Source organism: Tupaia chinensis, unplaced genomic scaffold (assembly GCF_000334495.1).
Source record: "Tupaia chinensis unplaced genomic scaffold, TupChi_1.0 Scaffold000018_1, whole genome shotgun sequence".
In the NCBI taxonomy this organism is placed as follows: domain Eukaryota; kingdom Metazoa; phylum Chordata; class Mammalia; order Scandentia; family Tupaiidae; genus Tupaia; species Tupaia belangeri.
The window spans coordinates 527,962-547,954 of NW_006159448.1; the positions used below are offsets into that span (position 1 = coordinate 527,962).

At 36.5% G+C, this 19,993-nt stretch overlaps 1 pseudogene; it reads right to left on the bottom strand.

Annotated features, from left to right (window-relative positions):
* Positions 1-16,009: 16,009 nt before the first annotated feature.
* Positions 16,010-16,877, bottom strand: LOC102471593 (cysteine dioxygenase type 1-like; annotated as a pseudogene).
* Between the last annotated feature and the right edge of the window lie 3,116 nt (positions 16,878-19,993).

A 19,993-nucleotide genomic window follows, 5' to 3' on the forward strand; every position in this document is an offset into this window, starting at 1 on the left:
AAGATCACAAGGCTGAGTGGAGGAGCAAGGAATTCAAGCCAATCATCTCTGACTTCACTCACTACATCGTGCAAAAGATGTATCATCTTGGGTTAAAGAAGCGTATCAGAATACAATGTGCCATATTTTTGTGGTACTCAAGTTATTGATAACTTTTACTATTTTGTAAAGTAGTCAATCACCTGAGAGCAACTCATGACAAGGACCTGGGACAGACAAACATGAATTCATAGACTGAGAAACTCATTGGGTTTTTCTCTCCCCACTTTTTTTTTTTTTTTTTTGAAGAGCAAGGTTTTTGCTATGGGGCACATGTGCTTGCCAGAGAGACAAAGAGAGAGATAGAGAGACAGAAAGCAAGAAATCAAGAAATCACTTCTTCAGAGGTGATAGCCATACTGCAACCTCTTCTCCTCCATTGTCCTCTTGGGATTTTGGGAATGCATGCACATGCACCCAGCATGAGTTTTAAGCCCTCAAGTCTGGGACTCAAATCACAGTAGACTATGTGGGAGTCCAGTGATGTAACCATCATGCCCTCTGCTGGTCCCTTCATTCTCCGCTTCATTATTTTTTTTTTTTTTGCTGGGGTTGGGGGGGAGAGGATTTTGCTATAGGGTGTGTGCACTCACCAGAAAGACAGAGAGACAGAAAGTGAGAAATCACCCCCCCCAGGGGGGATGGCCACACAGCAATCTCTTCCCTTCCATTCTCCTCTCAGGATCTTGTACACAACCACACATGCGCCCGGTGTGAGTTTAAGCCACCCGATCCAGAACTCGAACGACTGTCGCCTACATGGGAGTCCAACAACAAAATATCCCACACCTTTTGTTCATAAAGCCAATATAAATGTTAAAAACAATATTAATTATACTGAAGAACCCATTTTCCTCCCAGCATATTCCTTTGTTATCAATAAGGACATTTATAATGTGAAATAATGATTATATAATAATTATGGATTTCTTAATACTGCATTAAGCTTTTCTGCCTTCCCTGACATTTGTACGAATATCACACATGAATGTGATTCCATGATATAGGAATTCAAAACCTCTGACTCTTAGGTCACTATATTTTTGTTCATCACTCACTTTAATTAATTTCCCCAATATTTTTATATTACATTTAATCACATGTACCTTTATTTTTTTGAGATGTTATTGCTATAGGGCATGTGCACTTGCCAGACAGAGAGAGACAGAGAGATAGAAAGTGAGAAATCACGCCCCCATGGGGGATGGTCATGCCACAATCCCTTCTCCTCCATTCTCCTCTCAGGATCTTGGGCACACACGCACACGTGCCCGGCGTGAGTTTAAGCCACCGGGTCTGGGACTTGAACTGCGATCGACTACATGGGAGTCCAGCGACATAGCCATTATGCTAACTGCTGGTTCTCAATCACATATACCTTTACAGTGTATTACTTTTCTTTTTCCAGCATGATTGTCATGCAAATCAGTCAAGACAAAGACATTACTATCCTCCTCCTCATCAAATAGCTTTTCCTCATTTTTTTCATATTATTATTATTGTTATTATTATTATTTATTCTCTTTTTTTTTTAACAATCAATCACTATAGATCACTTAGCTTGTAAAGAGAATTTACCCAACATGAAATACTTCTCAAACCAGTCCAGTTGAGAATACTATACATGTTATCATCAACAGGAATTTTAAAACATTTCTGTGTCCTACTAATGTCATGCCTCTCTATTTGTTCTCTTGCTATCTTTCTCTATACTCTTCCCTTCTTCCCCACCCCATTCCACACTTTCTTCAGAGACCATAACTATTTTCACTGCTTTTGTGCCCTCCAATATTTCAATCTCTATCATAAAGTGCAGATAATTGGTATATATTAAGTGGATACATACAATATCTTTATTTCATATCCTGGCTTGCTTCACTCAGCAAAAGATCTTCCTTATATTTGACCACTTTCTATCAAATGCCAGGGCCTTTTTTATGGCTGAATAGTATTCCATAGAGTATATGTGTCACATTTTTTCCATCCATTCATCTTTTCATGGGCATTTGGGTTGGTTCTGTGTCTTAGTGATCGTGAATAATGCACAATAAACATTGATGTACAAGCACTTTTCTGACTTAGCATTCTGTTTTGGGTGGATACCCAGAAGTGGGATTGTTGGATCAAATGGTAATTCTATTTGTAGATCTCTGATGAAACTTCATAATGTTTTCCACAGTGGCTGAATTGGTTTACATTCCCACCAAGACTGTAGGCGAGTTTCCCTTTCACCACAACCCCACCAATACTTATCACTTTTTGTATTTTTAAATCTTGGTAATTCTGAAAAGGGGTTAGGTGCTATCTCATCGTGGTTTTAATCTGCATCTCCCTTATGATAAGGGATGTTGAGCATTTCCTCATATGCTTTTTGGCTATTCATATGTCTTTTTTAGAGAGATTTTAGTTCAGCTCGTTTTCCCATCTTTTAATTGGGTTAAACATTTTTTTTTTTTGATAAGCTGCTTGAGTCCCCTGTGTATTCTGGTTACCAGTCCCTTATCTGAGGCATATTTTACAAAAATATTCTCTCATTCTGAGGGTTGTCTATTCACACTGGTTACTGTGTCCTTTGCCATGCAGAAACTTCTTAATCTGGTACAGTTCCACTTGTCTATTTTGGGGATTATTTCCCATGCTTTGGGGGTCTTATTTAAGACGTCTTTGCCTACTCCAATGTCTCCCAGTGTTTCCTCAGTGTTTTCCACCAGTCGTTTTATAGTTTGAGATCTTAGGTTCAGATCTTTGATCCGTTTTGAGTGATTTTCGTTAATGGTGAAAGATGGGAATTCAGTTTCATCTTTCTACAGATTGATACTCAGTTTTCAACGCACCATTGGCTAGAAAGGTTTTCCCTTTTCCCAATGGATTAACTGGTATCCTTTGTTAAAAATCAGTTGGTTGTAAGCTTTGGGTTTTATTTCTGGGGTCTCTATTCTCTTCCATTGGTCCACATGTCTGTTTTTGTGTCAATACCATGCTGTTTTTATTATCACAGCTTTATAGTATATTTTGGGGTATGGAGGGATATGCCACCCACTTCACTCTTCTTGCACAGGATTGCTTTTGCAATACAAGGTCTTTTATGACTCCAGACAAATTCTTTGTCTTTTCTAGATCTGTGAAAAATATCTCTTGTATTTTCATTGGAATTGTGTTTAATATGTAGGTAAATTTGGGTAGAATTACCATTTTGATTATATTAATTCTTCCAATCCAGGAACATTTTCCCAAACTTTTTAAAACAAAATATTAGCTTAAGTGTCTCTGATAATGATTTTGATGTTGAAATCATATTAATACATATATTTTATTGTGGTAATAATACATAGCATGAAATCTATCCTTAACATATTTTAAGTGTACTGTACATTATGGTTGAAGTATTACATGTGCAAATAGTTGTACAGATTTCTAGAAATTTTTTTTATCTTGTATAACTGACAGTCTATACTCACATAAGTGAAATTGTGCAGTATTTGTTCTCTTGTGACTGTCTTACTTTAGTTGGTATAATTTCTTAAAGTTTTTTCAATTATGACATAATTCCCTTCCTTTTTAAGACCAAATAATATTCTATGTATATACAATGTTTCCTTTCTTAAATTTTCACATTTGTTTTCTTATTTTTTTTTACATTAAATCACTATATAACTTTAAAGAATGAAAAATGGATTTTCCCAGAATGAATACACTGAATATTAGTCCTGTCGAAGATATTACCATATACATATCATCAGCAGATAATCTTCCATTTTTATGTTTATTAAATATTTGTTTCCTTTTATGTTCCTTTTGATTTGCTCCATCTGACCCCCCTCTTTGCCCACCTTTCTCCCACTGTGGGCACTAGAAACATTTTTTAATTTTATTTTTCTTAGTTTTACATTCAACCACTGTATATCTTTATAACATAGCAAATGAATTTTCCCAGCACGACTACACGTATGTTAGTACAGTCAAGGATATTACCATATCCATGGTTATCTACAGATACTTTTCCATTTTTGTGTCCATTGAATGTTTTGTTTTTCACCCCCCTTTTCATTGCCTCTCTCTCACCCACCACCCTCATTTCCCACCCTCTTTCCACACTCTACCTGGTATCTACAGTTGCTTTCCATGCTTTTATACCTTCTAATCTTTCCATTTCTGCCATAGAGTGCAGACATTCAGTATATATTTGGTAGGTTTATTCCTAGATATCTTATTGGTGTTGTGCTTATTTTAAAAGGAATTTCTTTCTTCAATTCTGCCTTAGCTTGTCGATTGTTGGTGTATAAAAATGCTATAAATTCTTTTTTGAGAGAGATTTTTGCTATAAGGCGCATGTGCTCACCAGACAGACAGAGAAAGACAGAGAGATAGAAAGCAAGAAATCACCCCCTGAGGGGATGGCCATGTCACATTCCCTTCTTCTCCATTCTCCTCGGGATCCTGGACACACACGCACATGTGCCCGGCATGAGTTAAAGCCACTGAGTCCAAGGCTTGAATCGTAGTCGACTACATGGGAGTCCAGGGACAAAGCCATTACGCTAACTGCTGGTCCCAAAACGCTATACATTTTTGTATGTTAATTTTGTTTCCTGCTACTTTACTATATTCATTTATCACATCTAAGGCTTTTTTCATGATTTCTCTTGGGTTTCCTAGGTATAGCATCATATCATTTGCAAATAGAGATCGTTTCACTTCTTTTCCTATTTGGATACATTTTATTTGACTCTCTTGTCCAATTGCATTGGCTAAAACTTCCAGTACTATGTTAAAAACGAGTGGAGAGGGACCAGCAGTTAGCATAATGGCTATGTTGCTGGACTCCCACATAGTTGACCGCAGGTCGCGTCCCGGACTCAGTGGCTTAAAACTCACGCTGGGTGTGTGTGCATGCATGCCCAAGATCCCGAGAGGAGAATGGAAGAGAAGGGATTGTGGGGTGGCCATCCCCCCCTGGGGGGTGATTTCTCGCTTTCTGTCTCTGTCTCTCTCTGTCTGTCCGGCGAGTGCACACGCCCTATAGCAAAAACCTCTCCAAAAAGAAACACAAACAAACAAACAAACAAAAAACGAGTGGAGAAAGTGGGCGACCATGTCTTGCTCCAGTTTTTAGCGGAAAGATTTTCAGCTTTTCTGCATTCATTATGATGGTAGCTATAGGTTTTTCATAGATGGTTTTTATGATCTTAAGGAATGTCCCTTATATGCAGATTTTGCTGAGAGTCTTAATCATGAAGGGATGTTGTATTTTATTGAATGCTTTTTCCCATCAATTAATAGGATCACATGGTTTTTATCTTTCCTTTCATTAATATGATGTATTACATTTATTGTTTTGTGTATGTTGAACCATCCTTACATCCCTAGAATAAATCCCACTTGGCCATGGTGTATAATCTTTTTAATATGTTGTCGAATATGATTTGTTAGTATCTTGTTGAGAATTTTTGCATCTGTATTCATCAGGGATATGGGCCTGAAGTTTTCATTTTTTCGTAATGTCCTTACCTGTTTTTGGAATTTAGATGATAGAGACTTCATAGAATGAATTTGGGAGTGTTCCATGCTTTGAATTTTTAGAAATAGTTTAAGGAGAATTAAGGTTAGTTCTTCCTGAAAAGTTTTGTAGAATTCAGAAGTAAAGCCATTGGGACCTGGGCTCTTCCTTCTTGGGAGACGATCTATGCTGATTCAATCTCATTACTTGTTATAGGTCTATTCAGACTTTTTATTTCTTCCTGGTTCAGTCTTGGTAAGTAATAACGTGTCCAAAAATTTGTCCATCTCATCTAGACTTTCTTGGTTGTTGGCATATAGTAACTGATAGTACTCTCTGATAGTATTTTGTATTTCTGTTATATCCATTGTAATAACTCCTGTTTCCTTGCTGATTTGATTTATCTTGTTCCTTTCCCTTTTCTTCTTCAGTAATCTAGCTAACAGTGGGCAAATTTTGTTTATCTTTTCAAAGATCTAGGTTTTGGTTTAATTATTTTCAGTATCTTTTTTTATTCTCCATTTCATTTATTTCTGTTTAAATCTTTATTATTTCTTTTTTCCTGTAATGTTTTGGGGATTTTTTGTTGTTGTTTTTCCAGTTCCCTGAGTTGTGTCATTAGGTTGTTTATTTGCCACCTTTTTGCTTTTTTCTTGGGGGCACTAATTGCTATAAACTTCTCTCTTATCAATACTTTTGCTGTGTTCTATAGATTATAAACACTTGTTTGTTCATGAACACTTGTTTGTTCACTATAATTGGTTTCTATGAACTTTTTAATTTCAGTCTTAATTTATCCTATAGTTGTAAAGTAATTTAGGAGTAGGTTGCTTAGTTTCCACGTTTTTTTTTTTAGGGCTCTTTTTGTAGTTGATTTAAAGTTTGATTCCATCATGGTCAGAAAAGATGCTAAGTATAGTTTCCATACATAACTTGACATTTCTCCCTTGCTATTTTTAGAATACTGTCTTTGTCTTTTATTTTTTTTTACCTATTTGGCTATGATGTGCCAGGGGAGTATCTCTTTGTATTAATTCTATTTGGGGTCCTTTTTATTTCTTGGGTCTGAATTTCTTTGTTTCTCTATATTTGGAAAATTTTCAGATAGTGTTTCATGAAAGTTTTCTATGCCATTAACAGATTCTTTACCTTTAAAAATATCCATTATTATACAGCTATTTAGACATTTCATGGTGTCTAGAATTTCCCATATGTTATCTTCAGGGTTTTTTTTTGTTTGTTTTTCCCTTCTTTTTGGTGATTTGGTCTGTGCTAGAGACTTTCTCTTTGAGGTCCAAAATTCTTCCTTCTGCATGGTCCAATCTGCAGTTAATTCTTTTTAGAGAGATTTTAACTTCTTGTATTGTATTCTTCATTTCCAGAAGTTCTGTTTGATTCTTTTTTAGGGTGTCTATTTCTTCATGAAATTCCTCTTTCATGTCCTGAAATGATTTTCTCATTTCCCAGAACTGATTGTCCATTTTCTCTTGAATCTCATTGAGTTTTGTTACTATGAATATTCAGTATTCTTTTTCTGACATTTCTGTGTATTTCTCAGTGTTGTCCACTGTTGGTGAGGGGCTAGTACCCTACCTGGTGAAGTTACCATCTTGTTTTCTCATGTTTCTTAAAGATCTGTGCTGTTTTCTAGTCACCTGATAAAGTATTCACTTTTTTTCTGTTTATTGGAGTAGATCCTGTAGTATCAGTGGAGAAAATTTCATCCTTAGTTCCGAGGTGTGTTCCTATGAGGACTGGCTGTGTCTCCCAGGTCAGAGCAGTTATGGGTAACTTCAAGTGCTTTGCTCCACTACCCAATGTTCAGTTATTTATTTATTTATTTTTTTGAGAGATTTTCGCTATAGGGCGCGTGCGCTCGCCAGACAGACAGAGAGAGACATAGAGACAGAAAGTGAGAAATCACCCCCCCCAGGGGGCATGGTCACGCTGCAATCCCTTCTCCTCCATTCTCCTCTCGGGATCTTGGGCACACATGCACACGTGCCCGGCGTGAGTTTAAGCCACCGGGTCCGGGACTCGAACCATGGTCGACTACGTGGGAGTCCAGCGACATAGCCATTACGCTAACTGCTGGTTCCCAATGTTCAGTTCTTCATGAGGTGATAGCTAGCTAAGGAGGTATAACTTGGTGACAATGATCAAGTTGTGTGCTCTGGTAGGTGTACCAAAAGTTCCAAAATGTCTCCCAGGCCCCAAGGATGGACTCACCCTGAAGGCCTGCCCAGACCAGGCTCAAGATTCCAAGTGGGCTGGCAAGGTGGGCTGGCAAGCCAGGTGAGCCCAGGCCACTGGGACGGTGGGCAATGGGGTCCAGAAGTTCCAAAGTAGCTCCCAGGCCCTGAGCACAGACTCACCCTAACGGCCTGCCCAGACTAGGTTCAAGACTCCTGGGGGAGGCAAGTGGATAAGGCGTGCATAAGCATGCATAGCAGCTGGGACAGTGGGTGATGGGCTACATAAGTTTTGAAGTGGCTCCTAGGCCCCAGCGTGTCTCACCCTAAAGGCCTGTCCAGACTAAGCTCAATACTCCAACATTTTGATTCTAATAATTCTTCTAATCCAGGAATATGGGACATGGGTTGACTTTCCTTATTTTTGGTGTCATTTTTAATTTCTTTTTTTAATTTTCATAGTTTTTTTTTGTTGTTTGTTTGTTTGTTTGTTTTGTTTTTGATAGAGGTCTTGGGATTTTTGGTTAGTTTTATTCCTAGGTATCTTATTTTTTTTTGTGACTATTATTAATGGAATTGCTTCTTTCAGTTCTATCTCAGTCTGCTCATTGTCAGTGTATAGAAATGCTATAGATTTTGGTATGTTGATTTTGTTTTCATTACTGTATTCATTTTTCACTTCCAGAAGTTTTATTTTTGTGGATCCTTTTGGGTTTTCTATATGTAGAAAATCATGTCTTCTGTATATAGAGATAATTTCACTTCTTATTTCCCTATTTGAATGCCTTTTATTTTATCTCTTGTCTATTGCATGGGCTAGGACTTCCGGTACTATGTTGAAAAGGAGTGGAGAAAGTGGGCAGTCTTGTCTTGTTCCATTCAGTATGATGTTAGCTATTTTTTTTTTAATGGATTACTTTTATTGTGTTTCGAAATGTTCCTTCTATGATGTTTTTTCTGAGGGTCTTAATCATGAAGGGATGTTGCATTGCATTTTATCAGATATATTTTCTGTGTTGATTGATATGATCATTTAGTTTTATCTTCCCTTCTGTTAATATGGAGTATTACATTTATGGTTTCACATGGTTTCACCCTTGCATTTCTGGAATAAAGTCTACCTTTTCATAGTGTATAGTGTTTTAAATTTGGCATTGGATATGATTTGCTAGTCCTTTTGAGAAATTTTGCATCTATTTTCATTGGAGATATTAATTGGTAGTATTCTTTTTTTGTTATGGCCTTGTCTGTTTTGGAAATCAGGGTGATGGAGGCTTCATAAAATGAATTTGGGAGGATTCCTTAGATTTTTAAAAATAGTTTGAGTAGAATGGGGATTAGCTCTACTTTAAAAGTTTTGTAGAATTCAGGAGTAAAGTCATTGGGATCTGGGCTTTTCTTAGTTATGAGGCTATTTGTTACTGATTCAATCTCATTACTTGTTTTTGGTCTATTCAGGTTTTCTATGTCTTCCTGATTCAATACGGGTAGATTATATGTGTACAGAACTTTGTACATCTCATTGAGGTTTTCTTATTTGTTGGTGCACAGTTGCTTGTAATATTCTCTGATTATCTTTTGTATTTCTGTTATGCTTGTTGTAATAGTGCCTGCTTCATTGCTGATTAGATTTATCTGATTCCTTTCTCTGTTCTTTAGTGTTAACAGTTTGGCTAATGGTGCGTTAATTTTGTTTATCCTTGCAGAGAACCAGCTTTGAATTTTATTTCTTTTCTGTATAGTTCTTTTATTCTTCATTTCATTTAATTCTGCTCTAATATTTATTATTTCTTTTTCCCTGGTATTTTTCAGATATTTCTATTGTTTTTCCAGTCCCCTGAGGTGTGTTGTTAGGTTGTATATTTGCCACCTTTCCATATTTTTCTTGCGAGCACTAATTGTTATGAATTTCCTCCTATTACTGCTTTCACTCTGTCCTATAGGTCATGAAAACTCATGTGCTTTTTATTATTGATTTTAATGAAACTTTAGATTTGATTCTTAATTTCTTCAGTGGTTATAAAGTTACTCAGGGATAAATTATTTAGTTTCCATGTGTTTCTGTATTTTTGAGAGCCTTTTTTGTAGTTCATTTTGAGTTGAATTCCATTGTGGTTGGAGAAGATGCTGGATATAGTTTCTATCCATTTGAATTTGTAAAGACTTGTTTTGTGTTCTATCACATGGTCAATTTTTGAAAATGTTACATGTAAGGGTGAGAAAAATGCATATCTCGTGGAGGTTGGATGGAAAATTCTATAGATGTCTATCAAGTCATTTCGATTTATGGTATCTTTTAGATTCTGTGTCTCTTTGCTTATTTATTTATTTATTTATTTATTTTTAATTTATTTATTTTTGTCTAAATGATCTGTTCAGAGGAGACAGTGGAGAGCTGATATCTCCAATGATTATTGTATTGCACTCTATCTATTCTTTTAGATCAAGAGGTTTATCTTTCATATATTTAGGTGCTCCAGTGCTGGGTGTGTAGATGTTTTTGTGTTGTATTTTCTTAGTGAATTAGCCCTTTTAGTATGATATAGTGTCCTTCTTTGTCTCTTCTTAAAATATTTGTCTTAAAATATGTTTGTCAGGACCATCAGATGGTGTAATGCTTACACTACTGGACTCCCATGTAGTTAACTACAGCTTGAGTCCTGGACCTGGCAAGTTAAAATTCATGCTAGGCACATGTGCATGTGTGTCCAAATGGAGAGAACAATGGAGAACAATGGAGAACAATGGAGCAGTAGGAATTGTGGTGTGGCCATCCCCCCCTGGGAGGGGTATGATTTCTCACTTTTTGTCTCTCTCTGTCTCCCTGGCAAGCATACATACACTCTAGCAAACATTTCTCTTAAAACAAAAACAAAAAGACCTCTTGTCTGTTATCAGTATGTGACTCCAGCCTTTTTTTGACTTCATTCACTTGAAATATCTTTTTGCAGCCTGTCACTTTCAGTCTATGTTTGTCTTTATCCATGAGGTGCATTCTTGTAGGCAGCATATAGAGGGCTCTTGTTCTCATATCCATTTAGCCAATCTGTGTCTTTTGATTGGAGAATTTAATCTATTAACAGTCAACCTTATTATTGACATTTGTGGACTTGTCCTTGCCATTTTGTTAACCATTTTCTTGGTTGCTTTTTGTTCTCTTATTTATGTTTGTCTCTCTGTAGTTTTCCTGATATAGTACTCCTTTCAGTACTTCTTGAAGAGTTGGTCTAGTGTTGGTGAATTCTTTCAGTTTTCGTTTATCTGAGAATGATTTTATTTGTTCTTCCTATATGAAGGAAAGTCTTGCCAAGTGTAATATTCTTGGTTGAAATTTTTTTTTCTTAGTGTTTTTGAATATATCTTCTCATTCTTTCTTAGCTTCTATTGTTTCATTTGAGAGGTCTGATGTTAGTCTAATGGGACAATCTTTGTAAGTAACTTGATGTTTCTCTCTTGCCATTTTAAAAATCTTGTCTTTGTGATTTTGACCACTCGGTCTATGATGTGCTATTGAGAGGATCTTCTTAGGTTGATTTTGTTTGGTGTCTTTTCATGGTTCTGAATGCCTCAATGCTTCTTTAGGTTTGACAATTTTTCTTGAAGTATTTCATGGAATAAATTTTCTATGCCCTTATTAGAGTCTTCCCCTTCTGGAATACCAATTATTCAAATATTTGGATGTTTAATGGTTTCTAGTATTTCCCATATGTTAACTTCACTTATTTGGGTTATATTTTCATTCTTTTTGGTGGTTTTGTCTAAGTCAGAGGTTTTGTCTTCTAGATAAGAGATTTGATCTTCTTCATGGTCTAATATACAGTTAGTACATTTGAGGGAGGTTTTGATTTCTTGTATTACAGTCTTAACATCTAGAATTTCTGTCTGATTCTTTTTAATGGTGTCTATCTCCTCTTTCAAGTCATGGGAGGACGTCCTCATCTCTTGGAGCCCATATTCTCTTTTCTCTTGCATCTCATATAGTTCTGTTACTATGGATATTCTGAATCTTTTTCTGATATATCTACTAATTCTGTTGTGTTGTCTGTGGTTGATAAAGAGTTGTTATGTTCCCTTGAGGGAAAGTATTCCCTTTTTCCATATTTCTTCTGCATCTGTACTAGTTTTTAGTAATTGGTAAAGTGCACTTTTCTTCTTACTTATATATGTATGTTATGGGTGCCAGGGAACATCAGCAGAATGATTCCCAGCTGCTCTCCTTCAACAGCCAGCTTCCATAGGCTCTCCCATGCTAGCTGGTGGAACTTGAATGGCAATAGCAGGCAGGAGACAAGAAAAGAATCCAAAAGCACACATGCCTGGGGGCTAGGGGAATCTCTTAGGTAGCTCTGATGGACATGAATGTGATGTGTTCTAGAGAACTGTGTTAAATGAAGAGTTTGATGTTTCACTTGAATGATGAGACTGAAACTAAACCAATAAATTCAAAAAAAATTCTTTAAAGCCCATAAATATGTTTCACTTGGGAATCTTGTTTTTAAGCAAGTTCTGAAAGTTATGTAAATATGCTTTTTCTGATCTTGATGAGGATGTTTCACATATCTGGGGCACTGACTAAGAAAAGCAAGCTGATTTGGCTTTGCCTTAGGTGGTCTATCATCCTTCAGATACTCGACCAAGCGTATTCAGGTGGAGACGTCAATACCCTTTAAGGCCTGAGATCGTAATTTCACATGATCTCTTTACCACATTGCTTTGACCAAAGCAAGACACAAGGTCAGCTCTGACTTAACTAATGGAAACAGACTCCATTTGTTGATGGGATGAGTTGCAAAGTTACAAGACAAGGATATACAAATATAGAGAGAAAAGATGAGGTCATATTTGAAAATAATCAATCTATCACATCTATCACACATTTCAGGCCCAGCTGAGGTAGCATGTGCTGATCAATGCTTACTACTCTGCAGGCTGAGACCATATGGGAGGCCCAGGTTTGATTTACAGCCCACTCTAAAAGCTAGGTTGCATCTTCCTGTGGTCTCAGTTATTCAAGAGGCTGAAACAGAGTTTTATGATATTTCAAAACCCTGTCTAAAGACAGACAAAAGCAACAACTAAAAAAAAAATCTATGATTGATTTTACCTTTTGACAAAGAAAACCCAAGTCTAGGCATCTACTCCATGGAAACATGAAAGTTATATGTATATAATTATTCATTGGAGTACTGTCTATTGTCTTTTAGTAAAAGAAGACTCAACCTAGCAATCCATCAGTAGTGGATTGGTTTCATAAAACATGGTACATTCACACAATGGTGTAGTAAATGGGGGCACATATGAAGTAAAAGTGCATATGTGTTGAATATGGTGGAGGCTGGGTCTTAGTTTGTTATGTTATTCTCGTGATTTTTATATGTATGTTTGTGTGTGTGTATGTGTGTGTATATATATATATATGTGTGTGTGTGTGTGTGTATATATATATATATACATATGTGTGTGTATATATATATGTGTGTGTGTATATATATATATGTGTGTGTGTGTATATACTGTAATTTTTCATAATAAAAAGAAAAAATAAACCAGATTAGTTTTTTTCATAATCAAATAGGAACAAACTAAGAAATAAATGAAGTGGAAATGAACTCCACCACTTGGTTTTTGTCAGTGGGTAATGCCATATCTCTGAGAGGTAAGCTATTTTACATCTCAAGTGGTGTAAACAATTTAGCAGCTTTCAAAACACACTCGTCAAAATTCTGGTTTTCTTGGCTGAGAGAGAGTTCCTTCAATCAGCAATCCTGACAGCATTTCCCTAGGGGTACAAATGTTACAGGGAGAAAATAATTGCATGTTCAGAGTAAACATTCTCCAACTTTCTACAGCCGGCATCTTGTTAAATAAACTACTTGAATTGAATTTTCAGATACTGATACAAAATAAAAAGTTTCACTTCTTAACATGCCTTTTTTCTTTGTCTTTGCTGTATCATCACTTTGTTTAAAAATAAACTGTTTATTAAGAGCTCATGCACTCAATAGTTCAGGTTTTACTCTAAATATGTTAATAAATTACTTAAATATTTTGCCAAATAATAATGATGTTTATATCTCAAGTTTCATAAAAAATTGCTCTTATTCTACTATTTGACAAATATTTCTAACCACACAGTTGCTGGAAAATACTAGATATGTCATATCTTTAAGAGGAAAAATCTTTCCCTTCCAGTCCTTTGTGTTCAGGTTGAGAAGCAGGATTTTGTTGTCATGCTATATTAGGAATGGGAATTTATTCTGAGGCCTGAGCAAAGGTCTGTAGACATGTTAAACCGATCAATGGGGCAGAAAACATTTTGTGTTCCCAGTTTGCCAAGTTATCCTGTTGGACTTGGTTGCTGCACTTTAAAATAGTTTTGAGTACACTTTAACTGGATTCTACATTATGTTTTTGTAATTGAATGAATCCAATCAGTGGGCTGGAAGGAGGCTGTATATTAAAATCACACTGGTAGTCAGCAGGTGGTGTGGTGGATAAAGCAGCTGGATTCCCACATGATCAACTGCAGTGTGAATTCTGGACTCCATGGTTTGAAACTCATGCCGGGTGTATTGTATGTGTGCCCAAAATCCCTAAGAGAAGAATGGAGGAGAAGGGATTATGGCATGGCTATCCCCCTGGGATGGGGGATGTGGTGATTTCTCACTTCCCCTATCTCTGTCTCAGTCTGGCAGGTGCATGGGCCTTATGGCAAAAATCTAAAAAACAAAAACAAAAACAAAAACAAACAAACAAACAGAATTTGAGTAACACTGAGCTTCTTAATAATTTGCAATTAGTTTCTTGCTAATAAAACTTTTTTTTTTTTGGAGAAGTTTTTTGCTATAGGGCGCGAGCGCTTGCCAGACAGACAGAGACAGAGAGACAGAAAGCGAGAAATCACCCCCTGGGGGTATGGCCACGCCGCAATCCCTTCTCCATTCTCCTCTCGGGATCCTTGGCACGCACGCACACGTGCCCGGCGTGAGTTTTAAGCCACCGGGTCTGGGACACAGACTGCGGTCGACTATGTGGGAGTCCACCGACATAGCCATTATGCTAACTGCTGGTCCCGCTAATAAAACTTTTAATAATTACCAGATTGTGCAGCTTCTTCTCAATGTTTCTTTGTGTGTGTGTGTGTATGTGTGTGTTCAAATCCAGTTTTATTAAAATATTCAGCCATAGAAAACAACAAAACCCTGGCTTTTGGCAGAAATTGGAAGAATATGGAGGATTTACTGCTGAGTGAAACAAGCCAGGCTATGAAGGAGAGTCATTGTATGTCCCCGCTTAATATATACTGTGTCCGCACTCTATAACTGAAGCTGACGGGCTAAAGATGTACAAACACAAGAGATGGGTGTGAATGCCAGATGTAGTGTGTGTGGAGGAGTAGGGCCTGGGCAAACACATTTGGAGGAGGAATACGGAGACAGCATTGTTGAGACAGGGAGGTAGTATTGTTATATTTTGATCAACTGGACCGGGGAGAAATGTTCACATATTGAAATGATCACCTTGTAAGCTAAAAAATGTGATTGAATGTATTTAAAAAATGTAAAAAAAAATTAAATTAAATTAAAAAAAGAGAAAGAAAGAAAGGGCACTTAAGAAAAAACTAAAAAGAAAATTATTTGACAATTTGGGTATCAGTACAAAGTCTTTGACTATAACCATGGGGCAGAGACATGAGTTAATGTTTGGGTTTGTTGCGAGTTTGGGTACAGCGTACTTTTCTAAATTCTTTGCTCTTTATATCATTACTAAATGACAAAATGCCTGAAGTTTTTCTAATACTCATTGAGAAGAAATTTGTAAAATAAGATTGAAAAAATAAATCCACTGATTCAAAAAATTTTCTTCAAATATTAAGAACATACAAAGTATTTTAAACAGATCTACACTTATTTCTCCAGGTAGCATTTAATGTCTATGGTTTCTTGTTTTTACTACTGATAATTATAGTTCAGAGACCAAAGTGTTTTCAAAAGCTATAAAAACCCTAATTGATACTCCCAGAACACTTTCAAAGGAATTAAGAGGTAGAATCAGGCGAGCACTTGATTTGGCCTTGAAAAATTGTGAGAGCGTGGGTTCTTCTTTTGCAGTAGCTCAGAGCATTATTTGCTTACTTAATGCCTGATAACCAGCACCTGCTTTACAGTAGTTCTAGGTATTGGCCTATCTAGTTACTGAAGAGCACACGAAGGAAGGCCTTCCTGTCCAGGACAAATGTTCAGCAGACCTTAATGTAAAACCTCTGAGAGTCTGTTGCTCCTTAGTTGTTCTCCAGTGAACCTGAAGTTGTGAATGGAGTCCTGGCTCCAAATTTGCTATTGAATATCATGGTGACTTTGTTTTTATGTCCTGTCCTTTGATCAAATGTATGGCAGGTGTCAAAAGGTGGACTGTACAAGTGAAGGCTCACAGCGGGCTCTGTGTGGCTGAAGTTCTCCGCTCGATGTAAGCCAATAGAATCGTTGATGTAGGCACAATGGTTTTCCTCAAGATACTTTCAGACTTCTTGGTCATCTCATTGGCATTTTTATCAGGCCAGGCAAACAATGTCTCTGTCAGGTTTCCCTGCAGCATCTTTAGGAAGCAGTGAGAGTCCATGTGATTATGGATACTGCTGCCATGCCCTTCACTCCAACAGAGAATCATCAGGTTAAATTTTCCATTTCCTGGGACCAGCAGTTAGCGTAATGGCTATGTCGCTGGACTCCCATGTAGTCGACCATGGTTCAAGTCCCAGACCCGGTCGCTTAAACTAACGCCTGGTGCGTGTTCGTGCAGCCCAAGATCCCGAGAGGAGAAGGGATTGCTGTGTAGCCTTCCCCCGTGGGGGTGATTTCTCGCTTTCTGTCTCTCTGTCTCTATCTGGCGAGTGCACGCGCCCTATAGCAAAAACCTCTCAAAAAAACAGAAAGAAAAAATATTTTTTCCATTTCCTTGATCCACAAGATTTCAGATATATCTGTACGAGTCGAACTTGGCATACACCGCCCACTCGGCAGGTCGCTCTCTTAGGCTTCCACGTAGGCTTCCTGCACCTGCTCCACGTAGACCTCATTGCCAGCGAGCTGGTGCAAGAAGTGCACCAGCTCGGCCAGGGTCGTTGGCTTCAGCATCTGGGTCTGTTCCATCTGCGCAGGCTCACTGCTGGCTGAGCTAGAGGCTGCAGGCACACACAAGCTCCAGGAGCTCATTGATTTTTGTTATAACATCGTTTAAAATATCTATATGTTGTTAAATACATATCAATCAAATATTAATATATTTATTGGTTCCATTGATCTGTTTATCTTCACATCAATATCTCACCAATTTAACTTTATAGTAAGTTCAAGAGTCTGGTAATGAAAATATTCCAAAGTTATTTCTGTTTTTAATGATTGTTTTGGCTATTCTAGCTAATTTTAATTTTAATATAAATTTTATAATCACATTTTCAACTTCTATCAAAAATTATATTGGAAATTTTTGGGGTGGTAATGCATGTATAGGGTGTATGGGGGAAAATTTTTATCTTAACAATAGTTGTCTTTTTTCAATCTATGAACATAGTATAGTTTTTCACTTAATTACATATTTTATTTCTGTCAGTAATGTTTTGCTTTTCATATATTTTGTTTGTTCATTTTTGTTTTTTGCCATAAGGCTTGTGAGCTTGCTGGAGAGAGACAGAAAAAGGTAAAGTGAGAAATCACCTCCCAAGAGAGATGGCCATGCTTCAATCCCATCTCCTCTGTTTTCTTGGGATTTGGGACACACATGCACACGTGCCTGGTGTGATATTCATGCTGTCCAGCTGAGACTCGAACGGCAGTCAGCCATATATATGGGAATCTAGTGCCCGAAGCACTATACCACCTGTTGACCCTGTTTTGCTGTTTTTAATATGATAATGTTTTCTATATCTTTAAATTTATTCTGGGTATTTTATACTTTTTGCTTAATAATGAAAATAATATGCTAAAATATAACTTTATAACTGTTTCTAGTATATACGAAGATGCTTTTTATGCACTAATCTTGTATGCTACAATTTTAAGTCACTTTTGGTTTTATATGCATAGCATTATGTCATTTGCAAATAGAGATGTTATTTTATTTTTTCATTAAAAATTTTTAATAATACATATATTACAGAACGTTTGTCCATTAAATGTTTCTTCCTTTGTCTCTCCCATCCACCCTTTACACTCCACTTTCTGCCTCCTACTTCCTTCCCTTACAGTCTCTGGTATCTACACGGATCCTCTCTACTATTATATCTCCAGATCTTGCCGTTTCTGCCACAGAATACAGAAATTTGGACATATTTAGTAGGGATATGCAGTATGTATCTTTCAAAGTCTGGTTCACTTCACTCAACATTACATTTTCTATGTTCATCCTCTTTGAAAATGATAGGGTCTCATTGTTTCTTATGGCTGAGTAATATTCCAAAGTGTAGCAGTACCACAGTTTTTCTGAGACTATTTTACTGTTTTCTTTCCAAATTGTTTTTTTCTTTCTTCCTTTTAAAAATGAAATTTCACTGGATATTAAATACTGTAAAGGGGGAGAAAAAGAGAATATCCTTGTCTTTAATACTCTATCTTAGGGGGAAAACATTTATTTATTTAAGAGAGATTTTTGCTACTTTATCTGCCATTATACTCAGTTACTTTTTGCTTTATCAATTTAAGAATTGAATAACTTTGTCTATGACATTAAACAATAATTTTCATTTATTTATTTATTAAATTTACTGCCATTGAACAAGTTTCTATTTATTTTTTTAAGAATTATTTATTTAATTTTATTGATCATGATTACTGTTTTTAAAATTTGCTACAAGGCATACACACTCAGCAGAGAGAGACAGAGAGGGAAAGTGAGATAGCAAGGTGCCAGGGCTATGACTCAAACTGCAGTTGGCCCTGTGGGAGTCCAGCACCTTAAATACCACAACTTTATTTTATTTTTAACATTAATTGTGCTTAAAGTAGAATTGCTAAACATCTATTTAAGACCATTTATAGAGGCATGAAGAGTTTCTCTTTTCACATTGCATTTTAAAACACCAAAATCTCTATTTTAGTATGCTTTCTATCCTCTAACACAGAAAATACTTGCATTTAAAAGTAATCATCCCATTCTGAGAGCTGTCGATTCACACTAATAACTGTCTTTTGCCATGCAGAAACTTCTTATTCTTAGTCTGATGTAATCCCACTTGTCTATTTTAAGATTATTGACTGTGCTTTTGAGGTCTTATTTAAGAATTCTTTCTCTACCCCAGTATCTCCTAGAGTTTCCCCAGTGTTTTCTAGAAGCAGTTTTATAGTTTGAGGTCTTAGATTTAGATCTTTGATCCACCTTGACTTGATTTTTGTCAAAGGTGAGAGGTAGGAGTTCAGATTCATCTTTCTGCAGGTGGAAATCCAGTTTCTCCAGCACCATTTGCTGAAGAAGTTTTCCTTTTCCCACTGGATTGACTGGTACCCCTTGTCAAAAATCAGTTGCTGAATGCTTGGGAATTTATTTCTGAGGACTCAGTTCTGCTCCATTGGTCCACATGTCTGTTCCTATGACAGTACCATGCTGTTTTGATTACCACAGCTTTGTAGTATATTTTTGGGTCAGGGAGTGAGTTGCCACCCACTCCACTCTTCTAGTGTAGAATTACTTTGACAATACAGGGTCTTTTATTATTCCAGACGAATTTTATAATTGTCTTTTCTAAATCTGTGAAGAATGTGTGTGATACTTTGATTGGCATTGAATTAAATATGTAGATTAATTTGGGTATAATTGCCATTTTAATTCTTCCAATCCAGGAACATGGAATGTCCTTCCACTTTTTTGTGTCATTTTCAATTTCTTTTTTTAGCTTCTCATAGTTTTCCTTGTGGAGGTCTTTCACTTCTTTGGTTAGATTTATTCTTAAGTGTTTTATACTTTTTGTGCATATGGTAAATGGAATAACTTTTTTTTTAGTTCTATCTTAGTCTGCCTGTTGTTTGTATATAGAAATGCTATAGATTTTTGTATATTGATTTTGTATCCTGCAATGTTACTGTATTCATGTATTACTTCCAGAAATTTTTTCATGGAAACCATTGGGTCTTCTATGTATGCAATCATATCATCTGTGAATAGAGAGAGTTTCACTTCTTTTCTTATTTGAATGCCTTTTATTTTTTCTTCTTTTCTGATTGTGTTGGTGAGGACTTACAGGACTATATTGAAAAGAAGTGGAGAAAGTGGGCAT